The sequence below is a fragment of the Physella acuta genome, unplaced genomic scaffold (genome assembly GCF_028476545.2).
Source record: "Physella acuta isolate Inbredline_101_S28 unplaced genomic scaffold, ASM2847654v3 ptg000445l, whole genome shotgun sequence".
Lineage (NCBI taxonomy): Eukaryota > Metazoa > Mollusca > Gastropoda > Physidae > Physella > Physella acuta.
Window position 1 is genome coordinate 9,979 of NW_026731964.1, and position 6,171 is coordinate 16,149.

Consider the following 6,171-nt stretch of genomic DNA (forward strand, 5'->3'; position numbering starts at 1 on the left):
GCTTTATGTTTGAGCATATGGTATTTTGGGTTGCTGGCTTATTTCAATTGAAGACCACAGCAAATAAACCACAGTTGTCACAGTTTTCTACTTTTGAGAAAAAAAATGAGAATTTGTGTTTGAGATCCTTTGTTGTTTTATTGTGGCATGATTTTAAATTCTATATATTGAGGGAATCGAGGAAGTTTTATTCTTTAAGAGTGTTAAAAGTGATAGATATACATTATTACTAGATGAATATGGCGATAGATATACATTAGTTCTACATGAATTTGGCGATAGATATACACTAGTACTACATGAATATTATGACACTGACTCAAACAATTTAAAAAGTGGAAATCTGTGGTTTATTCCAAGTGGTCTTCAATTTATTTTCTAAATTATGGTGCATAAATATATAAAGGCTTGTTGTTAAAAAGTTTTTATTAATTTTTTAAGTAAATTTTAATTTTACGTTTTTTTTTCAAGTTGGCGTTACCCCAGCCCCTACCTCTAAACCAGGGGTCTCCAAACTACGGCCCGCGGGCCAGATGCGGCCCGCGAGGCCCTTTCATCCGGCCCGCGGAGATCTTTTTGTCCACGGAAAAAATGTTTGCTGGTGATGGCTGAGGAACTTTGCCCAGAAAAATTAAAGACATATCTGGAAGAAACTGGCCCCCGAACTGAAATTTGATAGCTAATGCGGCCCTCGGACTGAAAAGTTTGGAGACCCCTGCTCTAAACGATGTCGTAGCTTTGTAGCATTACTGATTGTAGAAGCTCATTAAAGATTGTATCATTATATTGAGACTTGTACTAGTGTGTACTTAAAATATAACATATCGTTCATCATTCATTTCATTTTTCCTGTGTAGACCCTGGGTAGCAAAGGGCTGCAATTACACTTCTCTACGGGACTCACATGAGCCCAGAGGCCTTTGCCTCTTCCTCTACCGTTCTTCTTCATGATCTCTTTGGCCGACCCACTTTCCTTTTTCCCTGAGGATTCCAGTCCATAGTTGTTTTTGTTTTTTTTTGCAATATGAACTTCTTCACTTCTCAAGGTATGACCAATCAATCCCCATTTACTGGCTTTGATCTATTGGTGGATGTTTTGTGTTTTGCCACATGTCTTTATTTGATATTTTATATATATATATATATATATATATATATATATATATATATATATATATATATATATATATATATATATATATATACTAGCTGCATCCCGTGCTCCGCCACGGTAAATCTTTTTTAAATGTACCAACTTGGGAACAGAACAAAACACAACACAAACGAACGCAAAAAAAACGAAAAAACAAACACAACACTCATAACATAAACACAATTTAAATGCAATCATAAAGGCATATTGCTCACAGTCTAGCCCGTAGCGCCAAATCGCGCCCTTTCCGGTGATTTGCACCCCCCTCAAACTTTCGATTTGCACCCCTGTTCCCCCCCCCCCCGCCCTAAAACTTTCGATTTCCACCCCCCCCCTCGCAAATTTTTTCCAACCCAATTTGGCGCCCCCTAAGGTCGGCACCCGGGGACATATGCCCTCCCCTCGCTACGCCTCTCCTATAAAACCCCTAGCTTGTCCTCAAACCGAAAGATAGAATAATAATTAGTAAACAGTATAAATAATAGGCAGTATTTAAAATATCCGTGTTTTACCTACAATATTTCACTTTATCCATTCACGCATTTTTTTTCCAGTACTTTAAATTTTAAAAATTTACAATAGAGTTTCATAACTAAAACCATTGCGCACCTAATGAACGTGATGACGCGTCTATAATAGTGCTGAATAGTTGATTAAAAATTATAAGTAATAAACAGTAGGGCCTACATTCAGTGAATAAAATAAATAAAAGATTGCCTTTTATCAATCCATGCTAATTATAATTTTCTAACAATAATTTCCTCTTACACATCCACATAATTTGCATTCACATTTTGCTAATTATATTATTGCAACACTAATTCCTTCTATGACGAACGTATATTTGCATTCACATTTTTTATTAGCGTGAGTTTAATGTATTTTTAAATTACCTCCTTTGTCAAAATTAGAAAAGAGTTAAATTCATTTGATTTTTCTAACCTACAGTTATTATGTTATTAAAATGTATCCACTTTTTCTAGGAATATTAACGAAAACTATATTTGACATTGATCCTTTTAATATGTTTTAGCAATGTGCGTGTATTTAATATTCTCTTTACGTTATGCAAAATTGTACAAACAGTGGAAATTATAAAATAGCTCTATGCCGCTATATAAACAAACCCTACTCTACTACTTATAATAAGACACTGCGGTGCACTGAAAAGCACAGCATGGTGCGTAGTTTACTTTTATAGTCCCAAAATCTATAGCGATGACGGACGGAAGGAAGGAAGGAAGGACAGACACAGCCCGCTTATATTATAGATATATATATATATATAGTGGATATATATGGGATATATATATATTTTTATATATATATATATATATATATATATATATATATATATATATATTTATATATAATATGGGGACAGCTAAAGAAAACTAGAGCAAAATATGGTTCACAGAATTTAATACTAAAATAAAAGCAAAAGCTCAGTACTGTGTCCAAATTGTGGGTTTTTTGCAATAGCCCCTGTGAACGAAATTCAGGGCATTGTTGCAGATTTTGTGCATGTTTAAAATACATAGATTTCCGTAGGTCCTGCCGTCACTTCCGCACACTGGCCTCATTACCATCAGGCAGATTCCATAACGGTCACAGTCAGGACCGAAATCAAGAGCAACTTAAATAGAGACATTTCAGGTTAATAATTTGATTTGGGGGTGGTGGGAGGGGGGGGGGGATTAGACACGTTCCGTAATGATCGAAGTCAGGACCGAAATCAAGAGCACTAAAATAGAGACATTTCAGGTTAATAATTTGTTTGGGGGGGGGGGGGGGGATTAGACACGTTCCGTAATGATCGAAGTCAGGACCGAAATCAAGAGCAACTAAAATAGTGACATTTCAGGTTAATAATTTGATTTGGGGGTGGTGGGAGAGGGGGGGGGGGAATTAGACACGTTCCGTAATGATCTAAGTCAGGACCGAAATAAAGAGCAACTAAAAGAGAGACATTTCAGGTTAATAATTTGATTTGGGGGAGGGGGGGAGGGGATTAGACACGTTCCGTAATGATCGAAGTCAGGACCGAAATCAAGAGCAACTAAAGTAGATCAATTTCAGGTTAATAATTGAATTTGGGGGGGGGGGGGGGGGGTGGCATGTTCCGTAACAATGCAGTCGTCGCCAAAATCAAGAGCAATCACAATTAGAAATACTCCTGGTTGATAGTTTCACAGTGGGGGGGGGGGGGGGGGTACTGTAACTGTAGCTGTATGCAGAGTGTCAGTTTGACAAGAAATGTTGGATCTCATGAATGTACACAAGTTTAACAGACATTCGAAACTCTGTTAGAAATTAATTTAGCCGAATAAGCTCACTTGTTAGGAAATACATTTATGAAAATGTCTGCACAATGTTAGAATAAAATGACATCAAAGTCCTAAAATGAAAATGTTTTTCAAGATATTCAAATACATTTACCATATACATTTTGTAGTTGAATATATAATTTATAAACACATTTAATCAGCACACGATAAAATCTTTTTATTTTTACACTAAACTATCTGAGGAGATGTATGATTGCAGCCCTTTGTTCACATGGGGGACACATGATAAAATCAGTCACTAAATTACCTGTATTTTAAGAATACGGTGTAAGAGCGTTAAAATATATTGATTTTTTTCTATTACAATTTTCTTATTATCAATGCTAAATTAAAACAAAGCAAAATTGTTAAACTACTCACAAGCAAGGGTGAGCAAAGGTATAAGCCTCAAAAGAATCATCGCGAAACTCTTGGAAAGATTGCTGCTAGAAAGTAAAAAAAAATACTTTTGAAAATGTGACAACTCTAGTCAGGGGCGGAACTACAGTGCCGCCAGACCCCGCAATGCGGGAGGGCCCAGGCCATTTAGGGGCCCAAAGCCGACCAGAATCAACCTTTTTGTAGTTAAAAAAAATTTATTTTTTTGCAAAACAAAACAAAAAACATACAGATTTACTACAGTAGTTAACATCGCTGTTTCATAAAGGAAAAACATATATAGCTACATGAGTTGTAGTGTGAAAGACAGGGAAACGTTCAAACCACTTCCATGACTTATTTCCCTTTTTTAAAAAGTGAAATATGTGTGCTCTTAAATAAAAAAACTTTTTTAGCACTAAACAAATTAAAAAAGCAATTACTTCTCTTAATTATTATTTAAAAAAACCAAAATAAAGGATGACATAGTATAAAAGGAAATGTATTAAAACTAAGAATATAAATACAAAAAAACTTAAAAATAAACATCAGGCGAGAAACCATTGCACATGCATAGCTTTCATGCTTCATATTCTTTTGACCGCTTTATTTATTAGGCAGCAACGTGTCAAACAATAAAACAGAGAATTTCAAAACAGACAAATAGCACTTACACAAATTATGTGTTGTTGTTATATGCTTTAATTAAGAGTAAAAACTAAGAATTTTAAATTTTTTCAAATTTCTAACAAGCCCGAAATGAGTATTCTATGATGATATTTTCGTATTTAGTTTATATATATATATATATATATATATATATATATATATATATATATATATATATACATATATTATATATGGGGCCCAAAATTTTTTTTTGCGGGGTGGCCCTTTTTTCCTAGTTCCGCCACTGACTCTAGTTAAAAGAAATAAAACTCGAACACATATTTATAATACACAAAAGCTTTAAGCGCAAACAATCCTGTTACTGGTTATAAGACAATGCAATATTTAGCCTTCTGGGAAAGTAAAGCTAAAAAATTGTCTGCCACCAATACCAAAATGAATTTACATATAATCAACAATTTTAAAAAATGCAGTTACCAAGGTATAAATATGAATTCAGGAAAACCCTTACTTACAAATTAGGTCATACAAAATCAGAATAATCGAATGTATTTACACATGTAAATATATAAAAATCAGAAAAATTGAATGTTGTTACAAATGTATAAATATAACATCAGAAAAATTGAAAGCATTTACACAAATATAAATATAAAAATTAGGAAAAATCGAATGTTCTTACAAATCTATAAATATAAAATCAGAGAAATTGAAAGTATTTACACATGTATAAATACAAAAATCAGAAAAATCGAATGCAGGCCCACTTACCAATGTATAAATACAAAATTTAAAAATAAAATTGAATGTAATTCCAAATGAGGAAATACAAAATCAGAAATTTTGTATGTAAGCCTACTTGTAAGCGTATAAAATTAAAATCAGAAAAAAAATTAAATTGAGTGTACTTGCAAATTTTTAAAACTACAAAATCAGAAATATTGTATGTAAGCCTACTTTAAACGTTTAAAAAATTACAAAATATAAAAAAAAAATTACTTAGATATGGGTAAATAAAAATCATAGAATTTGAATGTACTTACACATGTATAAATTCTCAGCAAATACTCCCTCTAACAGCTAAACTGTTTGATAAATAAGAACCAAAATCTCCTACTTCAAGCAAGTTTAACCCTATAATGTCCGGTTGGTATATTTGGAAGTCTTACGCCGAACACCTGATAATACTGAAGATTTTAAGCAAAACTACACAACATTAATTTAGCATATTAGAAATTCAAGGTTATTTTAATAAAGATGATTAAAGAATCGTTTTATTATTGTAGGTGCTAATTATGTAAATACTAAGAGCTCAACAACAAAATTAAATTAATCCAAGCAAGAAAGGGTTAAGTAGAATTTATTTTTTATAAACGCACTGTTTTCCAATTACAAAGTTTGCAGAGGAGATAAACCAATTTGAAAAAGTCAAAACAATCAATAAATGACTAATAGGTTCCTGTGATTCACATAAGAAATGGGATTGAAGATAAAAATAATAATGAAGAACAATATATATTAAAAGTAAACTCTAGTAGTTGTGAGCCTGGCGCGGTAAAACGAATACCTACATAGAGTAGTAGAAGTGCTTCGAATAACCAAACAGTATCCTAACACCATATTTATATTTGCCACATGTATACACTACATTTTATCTACCACACTGGGAAATATTTACAGCTG

The 6,171-nt window shown here is 32.9% G+C and overlaps 1 long non-coding RNA gene across 1 annotated transcript; it reads right to left on the reverse strand.

Moving 5' to 3' along the window:
* Positions 1-2,559: 2,559 nt before the first annotated feature.
* On the reverse strand, positions 2,560-5,605 carry LOC131943183 (uncharacterized). Its single transcript, XR_009386858.1, has 3 exons — positions 5,532-5,605; positions 3,862-3,923; positions 2,560-2,789 (listed from the first exon to the last, which is right to left on the reverse strand). It is a non-coding gene; the product is annotated as an uncharacterized LOC131943183 (long non-coding RNA).
* Positions 5,606-6,171: the final 566 nt, after the last annotated feature.